Here is a 25,813-nt window from a genome sequence, read left to right as displayed (position 1 = left end):
AGCCATCCTGCCCTTCTCTAGGGAGCTGTGGCCATAATGAGTGGTTTTGTTTGCAGTTGGCACCAGGCTCAGGGCTCTGAATATATTTCCTTGGGAAGTATATCCTGAGACACTGTGGGATCCTCCTTGGCTTCTTGCCAGGCTTTGAAAGAGTTTATTGACGTGTCTCTTGCACTGCCTCCTCTTCTGTTTAATGCCTCTTTGCTTGTGTGTCTAACTGCTCCTACTACTTTTTCTATTTTTGTACACTTTTCATACTTCATAGCAGCCTTGTGACAGAGATAAAACAAGACCAACAATATCACTTAAACTGTGGCTGACCAATTGGTAGCCCCAATATGTAAACATTATCGAGACTCAATAGAAATTTCTTCAGTTGTATGGATATTTCTATGTTTGAAAAAATGCACAATGTCACATTGAGCCCAATTAAACTTGCAAGCCCCTTGTAGCTGTCACAGCAGCTGTTCTGATGTACTGTTTCCGACAGCTGTCGTGGAGTACAATATTCAAACAAATCAAGCAGAACTGACAACTTTGTGGCTGGGTGGAGGGCCTGGAAGTGGGAAAAGAATTCTATGCAATGCAGACACTGAAGATTCAGATTCTGGACTCAATTTATGAAACTAAGATTGTGGTTAATTAGCTTGCCAACTAATGAGATGATCATATCTTCTTCCTAACTAGCAATAATTAGTTCTACACTGTTTACATGATTCTTTCCTCATGCAGAATACTCTATGGTGTTCACAAGACAATAGTGGCCATTCCTGGCTCTTACGGCCATGTCAATTTCTTCAGGAGTATAGTTCATATGTGATTTGGATGTTCTCTTGGGGAGTCCCCTGTTGTGATTAACATGTATAACATCTGCAGTCATTAACATTTCCCTCCACTGGCTGTCCCAGGGAGATTAAATTTGATTCATGTTAAGAATATATCAAAGACAAAGATCCTATGTCATCTTAGCACTTTCTTATTAATTGTGTCTTGACAAGAATTCCCTCACTAACTGCCAAGTGCTTCATTTAAATAGGGATCTATTTTCTAAAGGAATCTTTCAGGGAGGAAAAAAATAATGGTATTAATTGAATGCATGTGGAGCATGCATGTTCTAAGCACAACATTCTGTGGTTAATAAATACATATATAGCGTGTGCTAATTAGCACTTGGGAGTATTGGTTTAAGGTTAAGCCAAGGAATTTCTAATACCATGCCAGGAAATAATTAATTGGGGGAAAGATCCAAATGTAAGGTATTGTTATTTTAAAGGCATTTATGTCAAGACTTATTTCAAAAATCTAAATTTACTTTATTGGAAAACAATTGAATGTATAGCTTTTTGGATTCTGTTTTGGCCAAAGTCCAGAAGTAACTGTTTTCACCATTGTTCGATTTTGGCAAAAGCATATCAAGACCCTAGGTACCCTCCTAAATATCTGATCAAAGCTGTATATTTTAATGAACCTTACTAGTTATATATCTGAGAAATCATCCTTGCAGACGGAAAAGTCCTCTTCTTTGGAGAAGCTATGGTTTTGCTTAATGCTGTGGTGGAAAGTGGCAGACAGATGTCAAGAATTTAGGAGCAACTATTGCTGAGATTATGTTTCTCTGCCACAGATGGCATTTCTCTCCACCCCTCCTGCCTACACCCTTCTTTTTCTCCTTCTTACACTTTATCCCGGATCTGATATGACTGTGCCAGTTTGCTGTCTACTGCTGTGATGGAATATCCAATGCAAGTTGGACAAGAAAGTGATTATCTTATCTCACAAAGTGCAGTGTCATGCAGGAAAGTAAGGGCAGGAAATCAAGGCAAGAACCTGGAGGCAGGAACTGAAGCAGAGACCATGGTGGGGTGTTGCTTACACTCGTGATGTCCACAGCTTACTCTCTTGCTTTTTTTATACAACACAGGAACACCTCCCCAGAGGTGGCACCACTCAGTAGGCTGGGCATTCAAACATCAATCATTAACCAAGAACATGCTTAATAGGCTCTCCTGCATGCCATTCTGATTGAGGCATTTTCTCAATTGAAGGTCTGTATGTCCAGTGAATTCCAGTTTGTGTAATGTTAACAAAACAAACAAACAAACGAAAATCTAGATTATATCCAGATTATATCTCATTATATTATGCCGTTTTTCTAAAATCATTTGAAAAATATGGAACCATGTAATAGTCAAGAATAACTGGTTTCATCTCCTTGTAAAGATGATATTGTCAAGCTCTCATTATTCAGGTTGTGGGTTCATCTTCTAATTTCATTAGAACATAATGACACACTCTTTCCCCTTTTTTCTATGTTTCACGTTGATCCAAGTTATTGAGTTATGATTCAAAATTTAATATTGACTTGCCATGCACATTTGAGAAATCTGAAAAACTTGATTTTTCTTTTGTAGCAAAAGATGATTTGTGATTGGGAAATGTGAAGAAGGCCCTGTTGGTTACTACACTAGTTTACAGCCAGTTTAATCCCTTTGAAATAATTATCTTGAAAGAGCCTGCATTCAATCTGGTAACGGGTGGTGGAAAAGGCCATAGCTAAGTGGTGTTACATTAAGGAGAACTCTTGGAGTCTTAGATCAAATATACGTTAAGAAATTTCCCTTAGGAAATTATAGTCTTTGCTATTGCTAGTTTAAAGTGTCCTGCTGGACCACATGATTTCTTTAAAAGGCTATATTTGTGGTTGTTTTTACTCTTAGTCTTGAGTGCTCTGGGTGATTTTGCTAGTTATTTTTATAAGAGCGTTTACATGAGAGAACTGTGGTCCAAGAGTCAAGTTCGACTTTTGTTGAAGAATGGTGAGTAGCTCTTTGAGCCAGTCTCTCTGTCTTCACCCCCACACCACACCACACAGAATTTAGACATAAATTTATACTTTAATATTTTAACTCCAGCACAAACCTCTTTTCTTTTGTCTGAGATATTCCTTGTATTTGGTGTTCAGTTATCTGTCTGTTTCTTTTTTCCCCATACTACCCAGCCCCTTAAAAAATATCATGTACATACCAAGAAACAGCTCTTGGCATCTTTTGGTTGAATGAATTTCACCTTACATTTTGGCTACTATAACTGGCTCTGAGCCTTTACCAGTCCTTTGATAGAAACATAAACTTTCACACTTAGGTCCTGAAATGGTTTCATTCCTCTATTCGCAGTTGCCTTTTTGCCATGTTTTCATCTTAAGTTGTATGTCTTCCTCATTTTCTTTCCTTGCTGAAGCAAGCACCTTGCTGATGTCACCACAAACACGGTATTTTTCTTGTGGATGAAAGCTCTGACTTCCTGCTCTTTGAGGATGTTCCATGGATTTCTTTAAGCTTTTTAAAATCCCTTTCATTGCAGTGGATGGATTGGCACCTCTGCTGTAATGTCCACTAGAGTGTGACTTTGATTTCTGGCTATCACTTCACTAAATCATATACTTTACCTTCAGTCCTGTTGTTTTTGGAATGTGGATGATGACAATAACAGATGCCGGTGATAATAGAATTTCTAGTACTTGAGTGCCGTGAGGATTAAAGGAATTGAAGTAAAACCCAGACCAGCCAGTGACATGGGCTGGGTGTTTAAGAAATGGTTCTGTTATCTTCAACAGCCATTTTTCCAAGCACTTGCCTTAGGTCCCCTGCTGAAATTCTTCATTTTACCTGGAGACTATAAACTTTGGGTGACAGAGAAGCCAGGCCTCTTGCTTTCTGTTAAATTTGCTACCCTGCTTTCTGAGAAATCCTATACATACGAGATCCTTATAAATCTTTGCCTCGGGAATTAAACTCAAAATCAGAAGTATGCAATGTGTTCTTTAGGAAGTCTTTTCAAAGGAGCTCATCTATAGACTCGCTAGAAGTCACGTGGCTCGAGTGGAATGAGTATCAGATGCTCCACCTGTCCCCTTCATTGTTCATGGTAATGCATTTCCTTGAGCTGCCTGGAGCAAAGAACTGGAGATACTTTCTGTACACACACAAAGTATCACATGGCCAATGGCCCACAAAGAAGATTGGCATCAGCGTGCGGAGGCAAAGAGTAAACGGCCATTAATATGGTAAGAAGTATTGTACAATAGCAACAACAGTAGCAACAACAACAGCAGCAGCAGCAGCAACAAGAACACAAGCCACTCAAAGAGACAAAAGTCTTAAAGAGACAGAGTAGCTGATGAATGTTCGCGTTTCCAGAGGCTCTGGAGACTTCTTCCCACTGGAGTTGGGAGAGGACTGGCAACTTTCCTGGCACTCAGTTGGCCACTTTCTAGGAGGCACTTCCACTCTGCACAAGGAACATTAATTTCTTATTGAAATATCTTCTTATTTTAGGTTATGATTGTTCTCTCTCCCAGTCTCCGAAGTTATGTGCACATCCTTTTAAAAGTAGTTGCTTCTGGTAATGAAAATATTACAACGTTTAATTAGCCTGATGACAGTAAGGGAACTGGAGTCTGCAGCATATTCTTGGATTATACATTTGAATTGTGTGAATTAAAGGATGGGCAAATTAGTTTTAAAATGTTAAATGAAAAGAAGAAGGTTGATTTTAACTCCAGTTGTAGGGCTAAGGTCCTTTTGGTCAGTACAAACTGAAGGTAGAGATGTTGGTGTTTTAGGTGAGGCAGGTTGAGAGAGCTGTTGGGGAAGTCTGCTTTCCTTTCTCTGAATTGACTGAGGTGTGCTGATCTAGGAGTGCTGGTTCTCCTCATTCCTTCCTTCCTTCTTTAATCTTAAAGTGGCTGCATTAGCTACAACCAGCTGTCTGAAGCAAGGAACACACCCCAGCTGTTCTGCTGGTCCTGGGCTCCATTGTGGCGGTTCTGGAGATTTCAGAATTAATAGCTCTCTGCAGACCTAGTAAGGTTAAGATTGTGTTGCAAAGCCAACACGTGTGTATACTTCAGAGCACTTGATTGAGTGCGTAGGGATTTGCTTTAAAAAAGAAACAACCAAGTTTAACTTCCCATTATCACTGTTGACTGTCTGTGTTGAGGCCCCAAGTGTGAAGGGTACAGCAATGTCTAAGATTTTGCTAGGGTTTTACTTGTTATAGCCTCTTGGCATGTAATTAGGGCTGTTTATGATTTCCTGATGTTATTCCCTTTTTTGGTTTTAGTTTCCTTAATTTTCTTTATTCAGACACTATGTGCCTGACCTATTTCAAATAATGACAACTTCAAAGGCAGCTGTGCCTCCTACCACTCCCAAACATATGTGCTTTGGTTGCTTAAAATGTTCCAATCCGGGGGCTGGGGATTTAGCTTGGTGGTAGAGCGCTTACCTAGGAAGCGCAAGGTCCTGGGTTTGGTCCCCAGCTCCGAAAAAATAGAACAAAAAAAAAAAAGATGTTCCAATCCAGAATCCACCTTTCTTTTGACTATTGGTTAAAAGTGTGTGTGTGTGTGTGTGTGTGTGTGTGTGTGTGTGTGTGTCACAGAGAGAGACAAAGAGAGACAGAGAAGGGGCAGGTGAAGAAATGGGACAGACCTCTCTATCTGTATGTATACCTTATACCCCAGACATGTACAAGTACCAGAAGAGGGTGTTGGATTCTCTGGAACTGGAGTTACCAATCGTTGTGAACTGCCTGATGTGGGTGTTGGGATTCAACCCAGGTCTTCTTCTAGAGTGTTCTTTACCTTTGGGGCACCTGTCCAACTCAAAGCATCATCTTCAAGTGAAGAATCACGAGGAAAAAGACTAGGGATTGAAGAAAATTCTCCTTTTGGACAAGTTAACTGACTTACACGTTTGTATTTTTTCTCTTAGCTTCTTTTGTTCCGTTTCTATTGTGTATGTGCGTACACACAATGTCTGGAACATAGAATATAGAGGGGTGTACAGTGACTGAAATATGACTCTATGCTTGCATATTACAGTCTGTCGTCAAATTCACATATTAACACATTTTACTTGAGTTTAGGTGTTTTTATTTAAACTCATCTTTATCACAATATCTGTTGAAATTTTTAACTAAAGAAATAGTTTAAAATTGTGAGTGAAGTTCAGTACATTTTTATGGAAGATACTCAGTGTAAATTGGTTTTACAATACAAGCTATAGATGCATGCTGTAATTTGAGATTGGTTTCTGTTAGAATCATAGTTTAGTATTATGGCAATCGATTATAATAACTACTATTATTATTAAGTCAGCCACTAAAATATGCAAGTGCTTCTATGTTCTATGTAGTAAACTAGTACTAAAACATTAATTTTGTACTGAAAATACAGCAAATATTATCATATTTGTACCTCCCCCCCTCTCTGTGTGTGTGAATGAATAACAAATCTATTAAATACGTTTAAAAATTGGTCTTTTTCTTATTGAATAAATGTTTATGATGAATATAAAGTAATAAAAATTAAAATGCTTTTGCTTATTACCAAAGTGACTGTTTAAACTTTTAGTGATTTCAGATGACAAAGAGCCTGTTATGTCTATTTGTATTAAAAAGATAAATTTTTATCGCCATATATAATTAGTAATTTGTCAGCACATGTCTTCGGCGTGCCCTCAAAAAGCAAGATTCAGGTTCTTGTTAAAATATAGCTTCTGTCCCATTGGAATATGGTAGGAGTACAAGATGTGATTATAGACAAAAAGTGAATGCGGATTGAGATTTTAGGGAAGGGAAAGCACTTTAAGCATCATAAAAAGTGGGAACCTAGGGAGTATAGGATCTGCACACATAGTAAGATCCCTTTCAGTTCAGGACAGCCCCGAACTAACAATGGGGAGGAGCCAATTCTGAAAAAGGTAGATTTTTAAAGGTTTAAAGGCAAGAAGAAGGAATCTATTTGGCTCAAAAGACAGAATGAATTCAGGCTTCTAAGACACAACAGGTTCACAGGGCCAGGTTTATAGACAGGGAGGAGCCAGAGCTGGAAGTTCTGCAAGGAGGATCTTGCACTATGCAAGTATGTAGGGAAACAGAAATTCTCTGAGAATATCTTGGCTACAGTGCTACTGTCCTCTACTGAAACTAAATATCTTCATGATAATGGCCTCCCAACGAAGTTAGGATCTCTTTGACCAAGTAGCTTAGCTGAAATTTCCGTTGTATTAGTTATTGTATATTAGAACATTAAGGCTTTTATTTAGCAGAAATGATTTTTTGTTTAGATTTATTTATGTATTTATTTTTTTAGTTTCTTTTTACACTCCAGATTTTATTCCCCTCCCTGTCCATCCCCGAGAGTTTCAGATCCCATACCTCCTCCCCACCCCGCCATTCCCCTCCACCCCGTCCTCACAAGGATGTTCCCACCTCACCCACCCTACTAAACTTCCTGAGGCCTATAGTCTCTTGAGGGTTAGGTGCATCTTTTCTAACTGAACCCAGATCTGGGATTTCTCCACTGTATATGTGTTGGAGGCCTCATCTCCGCTAGTATATGCTGCCTGGTTGGGGATCCAGTGTCTAAGAGATTTCAGGGTTCCAGCTTAATTGAGACTACTGGTTCTCCTACAGGGTTGTCCTCCTTAGCTTCCTCCAGCTTTTCCCTAATTTAACCAGAAGGATCAGCAGCGTCTGTTCATTGTTTGGGGGTACATATCTACATCTGACTTTCAGCTGTTTGTTGGGTCTTTTGGAGAGCAGTCATGGTATGTGCCTTTTTGTGATTGCCGCATAGCTTCAGTAATAGTGTCAGGTCTTGGGGCCTCCCCTTGAGCTGGATCCCACTTTGGGCTTGTTGCTGGACCTTCTTTTCCTCAGGCTCTTCTCCATTTCCATCCCTGCATTTCTTTCAGACAGGAAGAATTATGAGTCAGAGTTTTGGCTGTGTGATGGCAACCCCATCCCTCACTTGATGCCCTGTCTTTCTGCTGGAGGTAAAACTTCAATAAGTTGCCTCTCCCCACTGTAGGACATTTCATCTATGGTCCCCACCCCCTTGAGTACTGAGAGTCTCTCACTTCCCAGGTCTCTGATACATTCTGAAGGGTTCTCCAACCTCCTTCTTCCCGAGGTTGCCTGTTTCCTTTCTTTCTGCTGGCCTCTAGGGCTTCAGTCCTTTTCCCCAACCCCAAACCAGATCATGTTCCCTTCTTCCCCCATCCCCATCCCCATTTCTCTACCCTGTCCCTCCCTTCTTCTCTCCCCCCTTGTGGTTGCTTTCTTCTCCCTCCCAAGTGGAACTGAGGAGACTTCACTTGGGTCCTTCAGCTTGTTGAATGTTTTGAGTTCTGTGGACTGTATCTTGGGTATTCTGTACTTTTTGGGGAGCTAATATCCATTTATTAGTGAGAACATACAGTGCATGTCCTTTTGGGTTTGAGTTATCTCACTCAGGATGACATTTTCTAGTTCCATCCATTTGCCTATAAAACTCAGGATGTCCTCATTCCTAATAGCTGAGTAGTATTCCACTGTGTAAATGTACCATATTTTCTGTATCCATTCTTCTGTCGTGGGACATCTGGGTTCTTTCTAGCTTCTGGCTATCACAAATAAGGCCGCTATGAACATGTGCCCCTGTGGCATGGTGGGGCATCTTTGTGGTATAGTCCCAAGAGTGGTATTTCTGGGTCTTTATGTAGGTCTATTTCCAATTTTCTGAGGAACCTCCAAATTGATTTCCAGAGTGGTTGTACCAGTTTGCAATCCCACCAGCAATGGAGGAGTGTTCCTCTTTCTCCACATCCTCACCAGCATCTGCTGTCACCTGAAGTTTTGATCTTCGCCATTCTCACTGGTGTGAGGTGGAATCTCAGGGTTGTTTTGATTTGCATTTCTCTGATTGTTAAGGACTTTAAATATTTCTTTAGGTACTTCTCAGCCATTCAAGATTCCTCTATTGTGAATTCTTTGTTTAGTTCTATACCCTATTTTTTGATTTGGTTGTTTGGGTTTTTGGTGGTAAGCTACTTGAGTTCTTTATATATTTTGGATATTAACCCTCTATCAGATGTGGGATTAGTGAAGATTTTTCCCTAATTTGCCAGAGGCTGACTTTTATTTCTGGCTAGTGTTGTTTTCATTTTAAAGTGAATTAAGTTTTATGTTGGAACTGTATATTCTCTCCCTCCATTTTTGCATTAGATGACTAAGTAAGAGACTTTTTTAAAAGAAGGGACTTAATTGGATGATCAACATGTAAGTACAGGAAAGAAAAAAAAGACTAATGGGTCTTTTCTCCATATACTTCAAATTAGATAAAATTAATAGCAGTAGGGTTTTTAAGTGATTTCTCAGTGATATTGCCTATAAAGGTAGATACTTTTTTTAATGAAGTTTTTCCTGGAATCCTCTTCTATTTGATATATGATGGAATCATTACTGCTTATGTGATTGGATTTAATTTCTGTTTGTTTATTTTATTTTATTTTGTTGTTATGGTATTGTTCAAAAAGAGTATTTCTGTGTGCCCCTAATTAGCCTGGAATTTTCTCTGTAGACAAGATGGATCCACAACTTTCAGCAATCCTTCTTTTGCTCCTTCCAAGTGCTGGGCATAGAAGTAATTCACCATGGCTGCGTTGTATTATGTTTCATTTTCAGTAGGAACGTAGGTTAATGTACAGTTGTTAAGCCAAAGTATGAATGTTTTCTATGGAATAACATGCAGCACTAGGAAGGAGGCTTCAGTTACATTCCAGATTCTTTCCTCTGCTTACCTGGAGTCATTTTCTCCATTTCCCTGCCCATCGGAGCTGTTCACATCCCTTAGGCCTTCCTGTGAGGTTCAAAAGGAATCTTGGTTGTGGATGATGTGTGTGCTGTATACACAGGCACTTAGTGAAGGTGTGTTTTTATCTCATCCTGTGTACCTATGGATAATACTTGTTATATGCAGACATTAACATTCTTCCATTGCTACCTATTGAGATAGTTTTAGATCTAGACAATGCTTAAGAGAAATAGCAAACATACAGTAACAAAATTAACAACAAAATATCAAATCAAATGTTGTCTCACCATTGTCTCTGTTGAAAACTCTACACTCTGTAGAGCCCTGGTATGTGAGTGAAGCCTGTATATCCTAGACCTTTGACTTCTAACATTTTGGATTAGATAGATCCTCTACTATGACTCTGCAAGTATTGCCATGCTAGCATCTTACTTTGAATCATGACAGCCAGACTATTGTCACACATTGCTAGTGTCCTCTGATAGGAAAGGCAAGTCCAGTGGAAGACTACTAGAATGTTTAAGTTACGGGTTAGAAGAAGTAGACAGCTGTCCATATATGTATGCCAGACAAGGTTTGAAAGAGAAATCTTTTATCAGAAGTATGAATGAACATTCACTGGCTTGAGAAATCAGCTATGTCAGTTTGGAGCGGTAAATTTTAGTTCTTTTATTACCTGTGTAGTGAGAGCAAGATTGTCTCAAGAGCTCATGCTCCAGTGTTGTTGCCTGGAATATTGGATCATATTGGACTCAGTGAGTTAACTGATTTACAGTCTTAGACACTGTAAAAGTGCCAAATAAATGTCACTGTTGTTCACCAATGAACTGTGTTAGAGTATATTTAATTTAATTAGTATATGGTTATGTTTTATTTTAAAGTTAGTTTTTAAAGTTAGTTTTGTCTCAACTCAAACCTTCCCATCGCATGCTCCTTAGAACATGTTAAAATTTGATGCCATTGGCTCCTGAACATTGAAAGAGTAGACTGTGATTTTGTTTTGCTTTGCTTTATCTTGGTTTTTAGACAGTCTCAAAATGTGGTCCAGGCTACTTCTGAACTCCCTGCCTTCTGGCATTTTCCTCCCAAGTGCTGGGATTAAACATGAGCACCAGGACACCCAGCAGCCATATGCTGATAGAAGTTTTGTCTGCAGTTTCACTGAGAAGCAAGCAAGGATCAGCCCAGATGGAGTGCTTAGAGCAAAGAAGTGGAGTACTGATGGTGCACCTGGCACTTAACTCTCTGCACCTTTTCTCACCAAAGCAGCAGCAAAGCACAAACAGCTAGAGCTATTGACCTCAGGGGTAGGTGATGCTACCCTGGCATCAAGCCAAAAACTCACCCAGGACTGACCACTGCAGGCATGTAGGAACTCTCTGATGATAGTGTCAATGAGTAGGTAGTCATACTGTGTCCACAAATGATGCATGTGTCATCTGCAGAGTAATTTGTGTGTTGGCATATCTACTTTCCCTCAAAATAAGGAAAAGCAAACTTATTCATTTGGAAAATGGAGTGTTTTATAATGGAATTATTTTACTTTTCCTTAGGCTTCCCTGTTGCTTTAGTTGTTAATTTGACTCTTAAGTTGTTGGCAGTAAGATCTGCCTTTGAGATTCTATCACAAATAGAGCAATGCACTTCGGTCATCACATGAGTACAACCTATTTCCCAGTTCCTTTTTAAAAAAAAGGAATCCTACTCCACATGCTTTGGAGGTGTTAAGCCCTACAAGGTGCACTCGCTGTATGGAATGGATGTGACACTGTTGTTAGGATTCCTCCAGCAACCAACAATTGACATGTGGTGACCTGTTTTCTGGAGGGTGGAGGGTGACTCTTGACACGTAGAAACGTTGAAACTTATAAGGATCGTGAAGCTCAGAAGGTTAAAATGTTCATATGGCCGCTTTCTAGGGTTGTGTTAGCAGTTACTTGAGAGGGGGCAACCTTGGTTGAGATGCCTGTAGCAAGGGCAGAGGTCCCAGGGATGCAGCTTGTGAGTAGTGAGCCTTGATTTTTAGATTGATCTTTTCAAATATTAGGCTTCCTGAGGCTCACCGAACTCTGGAAGGAATCCCAATAAATCTATCAGTTCACTAAACTCTACTTAGGTGAAACCCCTTCTTTAGCATATTATCTGTTCCATACCTTGGTAAATAAATGTCTGCCCACATCTCTAGAGGGAAAGTTATAGAGCACATCACTGTAAAATGGAATGCTTTACCAGCTGAATAAGTAGCCTTAGCCCTACATTTTTTGGGTCTTTCTGATGTCTTTATATTACCATAGAAGTGGTATACTGTGTCACAGAAGTTTATATGCAGCCTTTTCCTGTGCAAGAAGCCCATGGACATACAACATTAAAACTTAGTACAGAATATGTCATATGTCTTTTAGCCAGAGGTCCATGAGTGTGCTTCTAGAAAAGGCTATATTATAAATATTTTAGGACTTGTGGGCATGGGGTCCCTGGAGCAACTCTTTTGCTCCTCTGTGGTAGAAAAAAAGGCAGCCGCATTATGCATAAATAAGTATGTGTGTCTGCTTCAGTTTGGTCCTAGGCTCATAGTGTGATGACCTCTGCTTTTGGCTTTGCTCATCAGGCAGGGAGAAGTTGAGCACATCAGGAAAGGGCCTTGTTTAGCCTAGTGGGATGAGCTAAGGGGAAGAGAAGGACTTGATTGGCCTCTTTTGCAGTCTTCTTAGTTAATAATGTTTATTGGGAGCAGATTAATTAGAAGGAAGTTCAAAGAGCATATCTCTTGGTAAACAGAAGATGTTTAATAGCACTTAACCTTTGGAATTTATGCAGAAAAAGATTTGAATGTTATTATGCTTTATGTCTTTCGGGGGTGCTTCAGGTATTTGGCTGTTAGTGCTACTTCAATTGCAAGCTCCTGAAAAATGAATAATTTATCAGCTGTGGGATAGTTCTCTTTGCACTGTGTGTCTGACATTTGGAGCTCTGAACATCTTAAATAAAAGTGGAAGAAAGTGTTAGAAAGTGTTGTGCTTGCTGGGTATGTGGTAAGAGCCCTGCAAAGAGACAGTTCGATCATGGGTATTGAAGCCTGATATTGGTTTTCTAAAGGTAGGCGAGAGCAGGCATATCATGGAGAGTTGTCCTCCTTGTGGGCACTCCTGCTGCAGAGGCCCCGTTCTGTTTCAATGCTTTTTTGTCAAAAAGCTGAAGACAACGCTGGCAGAAAGGCACCAGTGATCTTGAAGCCAGTGCAAAAGGTACATATCCAGGCTCCATCACGTCAGAGAATGGAAAGCATTTGTGAGGCACTACTGGGGAGGGGGATGTGCCATGTACTGTAGTTGGAATCTCTGACAAACATGGGTGGATGCAAAGCTTCAGCCATTGTTGGTTCATCCTGGCTGTTGGCAGAAGGTACCCAATTCTACAGAGGTGTGAAGGTTATAGCGACATCCTCATAAGGATTGAGGTTTGCTCTAGTTGTGTGAAAAAGGAAGACTAATTAGACTAAATAAAAATCCTGGCTGAATATGAAGGCAAATGACTAATGGGTAAGTCCATTCAAGTGTGGAGTAAAGTCCCACAGGGAAACACTGAGAGCCTCACAGTGAGACTCATTTGAAGGATGCAGAAGAAACACCACTGTAGAGAGCTGATGCCTGTGAAGTAATCAGAGCAGCATCAGCAAAAGCAATAAAAAGATGGTTTAACAATTGTAAAATATATAATTCTTCTTTTATTTTAATTGTTCTGATTTACAGAGATGGAAACTGGAGGGGCATGGGGACAATTATAATAAAACAGTTACTCACAGTCTGGGATCACTTTCCTCTAGAGTTTGCAGTTAGACAAATGAATCTGACACTAACACTAGGCATGGAATGGACTGGCTCACTTCCCTTTGGTCTGTGTCCTCAGCCCTGGGCTTTACGGCCTCACAAATTTAAGTTGCTAACAGCTTACATTTGTGTGTGTGTGTGTATGTGTGTGTGTGTGTGTGTATGTGTGTGTGTATGTGTGTATGTGTATGTGTGTGTATGTGTGTATGTGTATGTGTGTGTGTATGTGTGTGTGTGTGTGTGTGTGTGTGTGTGTGTGTGTGTGTTTCTTTTTTCTTGGAAGAGTGCTTCCTGGTTTCCTAGATTTGCCGCCAGTACTTCCCATCATTCCACAGTTCTGTCTTTTCAAATCCTAAGTTTCTGTTTCCAGTCTCTCCTTTGCTCAGATCAGTCTATGCTTATGTGCCCCAAGGATATGAGTATATATAAGCAAGGAGCCATTTCACTACTGTTAGACTTGGTAGTCGCAATAAAAAGGCAGGTACCTTACAGGAAATGGAGTGTTGCCTTAGATACAGAGGGAGTGGTGCTGGAAGCAGAGTTTGTTGGGATGCTGAGGAAGTGTCCGTGTGGTAAAGTCACAGGATCCTTTTACTATGGTAAAATAGGAGAGCTTTAGAGTTTTGAAGTAGATTTATGTTCCAGTCTGCCGGCACTGTAGAACCAAATAGATATCTAGGCATGGACTGACCAATGAAATCATGATGGGTAGCCAAAAGGACCAAGCATGGGAAATGGGCTACCACTCAGTTCATTTCTAAGTGCTATCTATCAATAAGCGATGGAAGCCAGTGAAAATGGGGGACGGTGTGGTCCAGTTTTGGTGAGTGACTGCTGTGTGTAACATTCATCTCACAGTGGGGAGATGGTTATAAAATCAGATAGGATAAGGGTCATGGTAGCTAGAACTGAAGCTCTTGTTGTTATATGAAGAAGGGCCATGTGCAAATAGTCAGGATTTATAATAATTCGTTCTTGGTAAGTATTGTCTAGCTATAAAGAACATACACAGGAAAGGATGAGAAGTAGCTAAGGGAGAGCATGTTTTTAGTTTCTTTCCATTCTTGTCCATTCCTCCACACATTGGATCAGATTAATGCGGGTTTTGTTGTCTCTCATAGAGTTTGCTGTGGTTTGTTTCTGTTTCTGTCTAAAATCCTCATTTGTTATGTTCAAGATGACTATGTCTCATCTTAGTGTCTTGTCTGTTTCTCCTTGTCTCAATATGTAAGCCTTCAATGTAGCTATGGGTAGTAAATTCAGAAGCCTATGTTGACCAAACAAGAGAGATTCATTATCAAAGCAAGCTGATTCAACTTTGCACCATTTATACTAATTCTAGAAGGGAGACAGCAGTCCTTTCTGGTCTAGTCCTCTGGAGAATACATGCTCAGAATCTTTTGATTTTTCCAAGGGAAGCCTGAAATTCAGTTTTATAGGTGATCTAAACCACATTTTAATGTTTTTAGTGGATTGAAAACCATTAAGTATGAATAATATTGAAATTAAAGGATGTACTTCTTCACAAGAACATAGGGGTCCCACAAATTTGTAAAATTCCAACAAATAACATTTCTCCTCTCCAGCAGTTTCTAGTCTTTCTTATGCTTAATGAGAGCAAAGCAGGTAATGAGGCACCAGCACATCCATCAAGGCTGAGTGTGTGAATCAAAAGTGGAATGCCATAGCCTTGCCTCCCACACTGTAATATAAACATGGAAAGATTCAGAGTACCTTACTGCAGTTATATGGATAATTAGAGCCAGTGTGGATATGGACTGATAAATTATTCATTCTTCCTTTCCTCACACCTTGTATGTTCTAGTAATGGCAGATATTCAGACCTGAAGTAGCCTCTGGTTGACCAAGGCTAGGGATGGGGCTCCTCCTCCTTCCTCTGCCCCTAGACCAAAGTTAGCATCATGATTAAAGCTGGGTTTCTGTTGGCGACTTCTCTGGATACCCAGTGTAAAGTTTGATGCACACAAAGCTGAAGGAACTCGCATTTAAAAGTGGGCCCTTGAAGGTTCATTGGTGTGTGGCTAATAAGATATATCTTTGAAAATGGCTTTGTGAGTGTCCAAAGACTAATAAAGATTGGTGTTGAAACTTTTTCAGTATCCACTAGGATGGAGTTGACTCTAGAATGTACCTTCTACTTTTCAGAATTAAATAGGCCAAATGAAGCGAGATCTTGGGGTGACTCTCACTAGTAATATTTGTGTGTGTGTGTGTTTGTGTGTGTGTGTGTGTGTGTCTGTTTATGTGCCATATGTGAGTGCGCATGTCTTTGCTGATAAATGTTTATGGGTGTATGTAGATTTGTAGAGCCAAAGGACTACCTTGAGTATTACTCTTATCATTCTTCAGGGGCCATCCTTCCATTTGTTTGTTTGTTTGTTTGTTCTTTGTTGTTGTTTTGAGACAGGGCCTGAAACTTATCAAATAGGCTAGACTGGCTGGAGAGAGTACACTAAGTGACTTCCTGTCAGTTTTAGGATTATGTACTCTGCTTTGTTTTAGGAATATCAATCTTTACTATTCTCTTTCATATTAAGATGCTGTGAATAACACAGCCTTGGCCTGGATAGTGTCTTATTATAGGCAATGCTAGCTAGTTTTATGTCAACTTGACAAAATCCAGAGTCATTTGGGAAGAAGAAACTTTACTTATGAAAGTGGTCCCCGCCATATTGGATTGTGGGTAAATCTGTGGTGCATTCCCTAGATTGATGAGTGTTGTGAGACAGTTCAGACCCAAAAAGAGCAGGCTGAGAAAACCAACAAGCAGCATTCCTCCATGGCCTTCAATTCCTAAGTTTTAAGTTCTGCCCTGCATGAGTTCCTGTCCTGACTTCCCAGGATGATACACTACAACTTGTAAGGTAAAATGAACCCTTTCTTTCCAACATTGATTTATCCATGGCACTTCATCGTGACTATAGAAACCCTAACTATAACATAGGTCCATAGATATTTCTGATTTTATCAACAAAATCTATGGTATGGTTAACAAAACAAAACCAACCAAAATTAGCTTTAAAATGGAAAGATTTGAGCTTGTGTTGTGTTTTTCTAATTACAGTAAGGAGGTCTTAGATATACTATTCCTTTATCCAACTACTATGGGTTCTGTACTTTGTACTAGGAGCTTCTCTTTAGATGCAGGAGATTATGTGTGTGAAGGAAGTGAAAATAGTTGGGCTCGTGTGGACTAATCGGCATATGCTCACCTGCAGGTATAGCTGAGGTCCTTCGTCTGCAGTCGTTTCTTCAGAGTTAGCTGAGATGTGGAAGACCTTGATCTTCACTCATAATTGGCACAGATAGCCGCAGCATCTGCTCTGCCCTTGTTATCATGCTTGCAACTTCCAGCTTTGTTCTGTATAATCCACGAAGCTGTTTGCCCTCAGAACTCAGTTTGCACTTTGTCATTCATGGATGTTGCTCAGGTCCTAAAGATCAATTGGAGCACTTCCCCTTTCCCCTTTCCAGGTGTTTTGTATGACACATTTCCTCAGTGACTTACTCTCTTCACAGATCTCCACCATTCTAGACTCTTTAGATGTATCAGAGACCAAGACAGCAACAAAATAAAAAGAAAAAACCTACATGTGAAGGTTACATTTTAAAGAATTTGATACAATGAGGTAAAGTGATTAATACAGTGTAGAATCCAAGTTACAAATATAGGAATCTGTATATGTTCAGAGGCAGGGGAACTCCCCCCTCCTCTTGTGGTGATTCAAATGAGATCTGCTTCTGCCTTTTGAATACTGGCATGGCCAGCCTGAATCACCACACCTGGTTTATTTAGTGCTAGAGGTTAAACCCAGGGCGTCCTGCATTCTAGGCAAGCACTCTACCTAGATCTGTTCTGAGCCTCAGATCTCTACTTGTGTTTTTTAAATATTTTGTTACTAGATAAGATTCTGCAATAATACTTAGCTCCAATTATTTGTTTCTTTTAAGGATCTAATTTGAAGGTGAGAGTTGCTCTATGCTAATTAATCTGAGGCCTTTAAAAGATGCATTTATTGAAGTTGAAATAGTCATGAACGAAACTTATTTAGAAAATGCCAATTATATTCCTCAATGTCTTAATAAATATATATTGCATTAAAAGGAGTACTTTGTAGTTATACAGTGTAATTATATGTTTGAACAAGCTATCTCTAGAACTAAATGAGTTTCATTAACTACCAAGACAATTAGTTTATATTTCTGTTGAAATATGTTATTATCATATATACTTTTGGTAGTGAGTTCATACAATGTTTTACAATGGTATTTAACCACTTAATCAATTATACTGAGTTTTAGTGCGAAACAATATTAGAGTCCCCTGATTTGGCACTTTAGGTATTGAACATACACATAAAGTTAAGATATTTTCACCTCAACCACTAAATACAAAATAGCAGAAGAGGTTTTTTTTTTTATTTTTTTATTTTTTTTTTATTAACTTGAGTATTTCTTATATACATTTCGAGTGTTATTCCCTTTCCCGGTTTCCGGGCAAACATCCCCCTCCCCCCTCCCCTTCCCTATGGGTGTTCCCTTCCCAACCCTCCCCCCATTGCCGCCCTCCCCCCATAGACTAGTTCACTGGGGGTTCAGTCTTAGCAGGACCCAGGGCTTCCCCTTCCACTGGTGCTCTTACTAGGATATTCATTGCTACCTATGGGGTCAGAGTCCAGGGTCAGTCCATGTATAGTCTTTAGGTAGTGGCTTAGTCCCTGGAAGCTCTGGTTGCTTGGCATTGTTGTACTTTTGGGGTCTCGAGCCCCTTCAAGCTCTTCCAGTTCTTTCTCTGATTCCTTCAATAGGGGACCTATTCTCAGTTCAGTGGTTTGCTGCTGGCATTCGCCTCTATATTTGCTGTATTCTGGCTGTGTCTCTCAGGAGCGATCTACATCCGGCTCCTGTCGGTCTGCACTTCTTTGCTTCATCCATCTTGTCTAATTTTGGGTGGCTGTATATGTATGGGCCACCTGTGGGGCAGGCTCTGAATGGGTGTTCCTTCAGTCTCTGTTTTAATCTTTGCCTCTCCCTTCCCAGCCAAGGGTATTCTTTTTCCTCATTTAAAGAAGGAGTGAAGCATTCACATTTTGATCATCCGTCTTGAGTTTCGTTTGTTCTAGGGATCTAGGGTAATTCAAGCATTTGGGCTAATAGCCACTTATCAATGAGTGCATACCATGTATGTCTTTCTGTGATTGGGTTAGCTCACTCAGGATGATATTTTCCAGTTCCAACCATTTGCCTACGAATTTCATAAACTCTTTGTTTTTGATAGCTGAGTAATATTCCATTGTGTAGATGTACCACATTTTCTGTATCCATTCCTCTGTTGAAGGGCATCTGGGTTCTTTCCATTTTCTGGCTATTATAAATAAGGCTGCGATGAACATAGTGGAGCACGTGTCTCTTTTATATGTTGAGGCATCTTTTGGGTATATGCCTAAGAGAGGTATAGCTGGATCCTCAGGCAGTTCAATGTCCAATTTTCTGAGGAACCTCCAGACTGATTTCCAGAATGGTTTTACCAGTAGCAGAAGAGGTTTTAAAAGTTCCAGCTCCCCAAAGGAATGTGATTTTGTGTTCAAATGCTTTATCATGTGTTGCTTGGTCCTTTGCCTACTTTACATAGCTAGAGTAATATGGGAAAAGGAAAATCCCAATTGAGAAAATTTCCCCAACTGTGTGGCAAGTAGGCAAGGCTCTGAGGTATTTTCATCATTAATAGTTGATATGGGAGGGCCCAGTTCACTGTGGTTGGTTTTACCCCTGGACAGGAGTTCCTGGGAACTTAACAAAACTGGCTAAGTAAGCCATGGGGAGGAAGCCAGTAAACAGTATTACTCCATGGTGTCTACTTCCGGTTCTTGCTTCTATGTTCCTTACTTGAGTTCCTGTCCGGTCTTTTCTCAGTGATGGTCTGTGAGCTGTGAAACGAAATGAACTCGTTCTTCTTGAGGCTGGTTTTGGTCATAGTACCTTATCACAGCAATAGAAAGTAAACCTGAAACCAAGCTAGAGTTTTGTTTTTGGTTTTGTTGTTGTTGTTAATTTTTTTATTTAATTTTTTTTACACTCCTGATTTTATTTCCCTCCAGGTTCACCCTCCAACTGTTCCACATCCCATACCTCGTTCCCACCCCTTGTCTCCACAAGGATGTATAACTATCACCAGCTGATAACGTCAGCTGCTGACTAACAAAAGTGTGTAGACACTTGCCTGGGGACACTAGGAGGACCAAACCTTTCAGACCTCTGCTTGTCTCTAGAGGGCCACACCTGCTTACCAAGGGTACTGTGGAGCAACTGAGAAGCTTTTCTGCTGCTAACTGTAAAGCGAATGTCTGCCAAGAACTTAGAAAGTGTTCCTCTGAGGCTGCATACATTTGGTACCATTTTGTCACTGTGATGCTGAGTTTTAGAAGTGCATTATTATGGATTTATTATAAAGACATAATAATATATCCTGAAGTGTGATTTGTATGAACATATGCATACAGTGAGTCAGGACCCCGTTGGAGTTCACATAATGTATATTTTGCACATCAGATATATATATTGTGATTCATAAAGACAGCAAGATTACAATGATGGAGTAGCAATGAAATAATTTTATGATTGGGGATCAGTACAGCATGAGCAACTATATTAAAGGGTTGTAGCACTAAGAAGGTTGAGAACTGCTGTCCGAGAGCCCAGGGGAGCATACATTATAGGCTTAGGAGTTACATAGGATGTCCTCAGATATCTGACCACATCCAATAAAACCTGTGCCTCCTTCATAGTCAAGAAAGATTTCAGAGTTCATCACTTAACTCCTGCACCACAGGGTCTAAGCAGCCCCATCCCTTTTCTTTTCTTTCCTTTTCTTTTCTTTCCTTTTCTTTTCTTTCCTTTTCTTTTCTTTTCTTTCCTTTTCTTTTCTTTTTCCATCTTTATTAACTTGAGTATTTCTTATCTACATTTCAATTGTTACTCCCCTTCCAGGTTTCTGGGCCATCTCCCTAGCTGCTCCCCCTCCCCTCCTGTGTGGGTGTTCCCCTCCCCATCCTCCCCCCATTACCACCTTCCTCCCCAACAATCACTTTCACTGGGGGTTCAGTCTTGGCAGGACCCAGGGCTCCCCCTTCCACTGGTGCTCTTACTAGGCTATTCATTGCTACCTATGAGGTCAGAGTCCAGGGTCAGTCCATGTATAGTCTTTGGGTAGTGGCTTAGTCCCTGGAAGCTCTGGTTGGTTGGCATTGTTGTTCATATGGGGTCTCAAGCCCCTTCAAGCTCTTTCAGTCCTTTCTAAGATTCCTTCAATGGGGGTCCCGTTCTCAGTTCCGTGGTTTGCTGCTGGCATTCACCTATGTATTTGCTGTATTCTGGCTGTGTCTCTCAAGAGAGATCTACATCCGGCTCCTGTCGGCCTGCACTTCTTTGCTTCATCCATCTTATCTAGTTTGGTGGCTGTATATGTATGGGCCACATGTGGGGCAGGCTCTGAATGGGTGTTCCTTCTGCCTCTGTTCTATCTTCTCTTCATTGCTTCCTGGCTTGCTATTTTGTAACTGAAGTCATCTTTACCCTTTCCTTCCCCTATTGATTCGTCTCTTTGGTTTTCTCTAGAGTATACCTAGATGAGGTCTCTTTTAAATTATTGTGTTATTTTTGAAGTTACAATTGTGCATTTTGAGGTATATGTATCTTGTAGAATATCTGAGCAGGCCCAGTGACACTAAACTATCTGATATCAATACCTTTTTTGATTTGAAAACTTAATTTCCATTCTTGGCATTCTAAAGAACACCAGATATTATTCAGTATTCTCATTGTTTTACTGCAGACATCTTCCTATAAATGTGAATGTGTGTAAATGAACCCGTCTTTCTTTCAAGTGATGCCAATCCAGTTTTACCTCCTTTCTGCTTTCTGCCCCAACTATTATACTCTTTAGCCATGTGACGGTGTGATTTTAGACTGTGTGAGTGAATTAAGGCCCCTTGGTATTGTTTCAGTGTCCTGGTTCTTGTCTTCAAGGTTACACCATGTTAATGTGAAGAGCAGATTTCATTCATTTTGATGACTAAATAGCATTTCTTGGTTCATATTATCCAAATGCCTTTGCCCATTAATATATTGATATACTTTAAGGTGAATCACATTTTGTGACTTCGACTAATGATGCTGGCCTAAACAGTAATGTGGTGATGTCTCTGCACCATATTGAATTCCTTTCTTTTGGACTCGCCAGATCATAAAGTACTTCTATTTTTCTGCTGTGCTTGATGAACTTATCCACTGTTTTCCATGATGACTGTGCTCATTTCTATCCCTACTAATGTTGCGCATGGGTCCCTTGAACTCCACATACTTGTCAACACGTGTTCTCTTCTATCTGCTTGGTAACAGCAGCTCTAACAGGTGGGAAGTGATGCTGCATGACTTATGTGCACATCGCCTGACACAGAGCTGGCTGTCAGTTACTGACTGGCTGAATGGGGAACAGGTGTGGATTTCACATAGCTTAACACATGTATTTTTCTTAGGCAGAGGCGCCTCTTAAGGCTCCCAGAGTATAATCAGTTATTCTGCCTGGTTCAAGGTGGCTTCATACATAAGGTGTAAAATCTTAGCACTGCAATCTGTGGGCAATTTAGTACTGTGGGCACTGCACGAAGAGTCCTGTTCAAGGACTCAGTGTTGTCCTAAGAAAGTTTGGTTCCTAACTTACAGCTCTATGGACAGGGGTAGCGCCTTTAGCGTGTGGGACGTGTTGGAATGAAGATGGGTCACTGGGGATTATTAGGATGCCACTCTACACCTTATCTCCCAGATAACACAATTGAACAATTTTGCCCTTTCCTGAGGCTCCACCTCACCCAGTGCTAGAAAAAGAGGGTTTTTAGCATCCTCCACAGAGAAAAGCCATGAGCCAAAAAAAAAAAATCCTGTTCTTCTCTTAAGTTGGTTTTTACAGGTAACTTGTCTGGTACAGAACTCTGAGTAGCACAAAAAGCAAGTAACAGCTAGTATAACCAATGCAAAAGCTGAGGGAGATGTGAGGTGAAAGATATGAATGCTGTAATATGTGTCTCATGATGGTGGCGCTGATGATTCATGAATTATATTATTATTGGTGTTATAGTACTAATATTATTTTGAGACTATGATTAAACAACCTTGTCTCTGTGAGGAAGACCCAGACCACAGACTTTCCGAAGTTGGATTTAGCAGTTTGGTCCTTCTTTCTGAGTCTGGGGCTTGCTTATTATGTGACACATCCTATATGACCTGAGCCTAGAAATCTGACAAAAACGCGCAGGTTATGTTGGCTCTGCTGACTCTGCTGGGGCAGCACCAACCGAGAAGCAAGCTGGAACCTCAGCTTCTGTTACCTTTAGGACAGAGGGGAGAAGTCCGCCAATGCAGGTAGGCGGGCTCTGTAGGTGCGTACTCTTAGACTGTCCTCAGAGGAAGTTGTCGTTACTAGTTAGTGCAAATACTGTTCAAATCCTTCCAGACTTCCTCGGCTCCCCACACTTCTCTGTCCTGATTTCTTATGCAATCTGAATGTCTCAGTCTGTGTAATAAAAAAAAAAAATACTGCTGTCTGGTGGAATTTGAAAGAGACTTTATAGTCTCCCGTGCTTACTTTGAAGTAACTTAAATCATAGAAACCAGGTGACCATAGGGACACATTGCTGTCTTTGGCCATTGATTGCTTTAGAGAGACATGATTTGGTTTAAAACCTGCAGTTCTCGCTATCTCCTGCCTATCCTGTAACACAGCTCCTATGGCCAGAGAATTATTCAACTAACCACGCAGGCTTCTTGAAGGCAGAGAGGGGCCAGATCACCTGTAACTTGCTCCCACCTATTTTACTGCAGCAGCTAAAGAAAATGCCAAAAATCAAAAGAAGTCTTTCAGGCCCTCGGTTCAAAATAGAAAGTCTGGACAAAGCTAATTGATTTTAGGCTCACTGTTGTTCATTATCTTAATTAGTCTAGGCAATTAAAACATTAATTGATTGGAGTTGATCCCTTGCTAACAAACAGTAAAACTGCTTTTTGGCTTGATTCTCTAAGAAGTACTGTTTCATGTATCCATGCTCTTCTTCAGCTGAGGCATCTACACTGTGAAGAAGTGTCCTTTTATTCCGTCCATCCCATGGGAACTGTGGCGTAGGAATGTTCTGCTCTCTTGACATAGAACTGTAGCTACTGCAGTCCATCAACAATATCAGTGCAATCCGAACCTGGCTACGGTTGCTTAACACTGTCTGCTAAAGCGAGCAGCTGCAGCGTCTCCAGTGACAAGCTGGACTTGGCAGTGGGCTTCCCTAGGCTGCTGTGCTTTGCTTGGGTACTTCTGTGAAACTGACGGATTGTTCCTGCGGGGCATGTGTTCGTATAACTCACACCTTGGGATTGTATTTTCTTTCTCAGGTTCAAAGCCTTGTATAATCACTGCTTCCTAACTAAATGAAGTGCTTTGGAAACTGCAGAGTCCCCTTGAGTCTGAGAAAGGGATGGGGGAGGGGCAGGCTTGGAGGGCTCCAGGTAGATCTTGTAACTTTATTAGGAGGGGCTGTGGAAGAGCTAGTTCAAGTGTGAAAATCTCTTTAAGAATGAACTACTAATCCAATAATTACAGTATTCTAATCAGACTAATGATGCAGAAGAAAGGCAGCAAGGGCTTGCTTTAACAGGAAAAATAAGTAAAGCTCCCTGAAAATCCTGGTGTATTTTATTTCAGAAGAATTTCTGCAATAAGTTGGTTGATCTCTTAGATGTGAGGCTTGCCTTTTTCATTTGATGCTATCTTTTATTAGGTGCCCCTAGAAAATAATCATGGAAATAATGAAATTCTCGATTGGCAATTGGCTTTTAGCTTTCTTTTTGGTCAGTTTGAGTACTTTGTATTTCAAGTTGATACAACAGCCTAGCAGTCAGAGCACAGTAAGATTGAAATGGACATCGGCCTTGGCAGTGACACACTGGTGACACTGTGCGGCATAGTCAGCCTCTTTGTTGTTATTGACATGGCTGTGATGACTCTACTCAGAATAAAGTTCAGAAAACAAATGTAAATCCTAGATATTATTATTTAGTAATTTAGAGACTTATGCTTATTGTATCTCCAGTACTTAGTTATGGCTGCTGTCTCATCTAAGAAAAAGAATTATATTTATTTTATAATTATAAAGATATCTTCTGTATAGATGCACATATACCATCCTGAGAAATGTTCACTATGAGCAGGATGAGTGATCCTTCTTTGCTCTCAATGTAGAAGTGTTTAATTGCTCTCTAGTCTGGGAAGAACATGGGTCTTTCCTATTTATAATTTGCTACTGATTTCTTTCATTCTTTTTGTACTAGAAATGCTGATGCAAAAGTGAAATATTATATTCCCTAACTAATTCAAATTCGCAATGTGTGTTACTTGGTATTGTAACTCTGGGGAATTGGTTTTATAAAAAGATTTGTCTGTTTGTATTTTTAATTTGAAAATATGGAGTAGTTAGGTTTAGAAATACATTTTGGTTGGTGATAAAACATTCCTGTTGAATTAGTGTGCTGACCCTGTAGGAGGAACACAAATTTGATAATCTTGAGGTGGGTGAGACCAAGAATAAGCCTCCCAAAGCAGAGCAACTGTAATAAAAGTCGAAGATAGGATGTATTCCCCATTTTTGTGGATGTTTTGAATATTGTTTATGAAATGAAAATGGAACAAAAGAGAAGAAAGTATACTTGAGAGCCCATGATCTGATTTGCTTTCCAGTTAGAGCTCACAACCTGGAGATCCTGGAGTGTTTTCCATGTCCCCTCTGGGGAGTGCTTTCTAAAATACAGCCTCATTCATCTCCTTGCAGTGCTTAGTCTTAATTATGTACCTTCTAAGGGCGTCCCCTTGTCTATCTTAAAACCCATGTGACTTTATGTCATAAGGTAGAATATGGGAAAACTTGTCCTTTCTGATTTCCAGAACAGAATACCTATTACTTCTTAACCTGGTTGCCTCTCCCAACTGTCCCACTTTTCCTCTCATTTACACTTTTTTTTGAAGTTAAGTTTGGCTGGAGTTCAGGCCATGACAGGGAGGATAAGCTGGGAGGAGGAGGAGGATGACGACAACGATGATGACAACGACAAGGACAGCATCCTACCCTTTGGGGAGGGCAGTCCATCAAGAGAGAGCAGATAGTTGATTTTTCTGATATCCTAAGGGATGTGGAGCAGAAAAGTAAACCGAGTTTTAGAAAAACAGAAGGCAGAATAAGCAAGCATAGGAAGGCAGTGCCTTGGGTATGACAGATATGGATAGTAAGGG

General features: G+C 40.3%; 1 protein-coding gene and 1 long non-coding RNA gene across 46 annotated transcripts in view; both read left to right on the top strand.

Moving 5' to 3' along the window:
* Ptprd (protein tyrosine phosphatase, receptor type, D) overlaps positions 1–25,813 on the top strand; it is a 2,322,278-nt gene that overhangs the window by 1,948,219 nt on the left and 348,246 nt on the right. The gene's annotated exons all lie outside the window — the stretch shown is intronic.
* Positions 4–24,880, top strand: LOC134486943 (uncharacterized). Its single transcript, XR_010066537.1, has 2 exons — positions 4–17,896; positions 19,031–24,880. It is a non-coding gene; the product is annotated as an uncharacterized LOC134486943 (long non-coding RNA).

This window comes from Rattus norvegicus, chromosome 5 (genome assembly GCF_036323735.1).
Source record: "Rattus norvegicus strain BN/NHsdMcwi chromosome 5, GRCr8, whole genome shotgun sequence".
Lineage (NCBI taxonomy): Eukaryota > Metazoa > Chordata > Mammalia > Rodentia > Muridae > Rattus > Rattus norvegicus.
The sequence above is the reverse complement of the archived record's forward strand: the minus strand, read 5'-3'. Positions and strand labels throughout refer to the sequence as shown.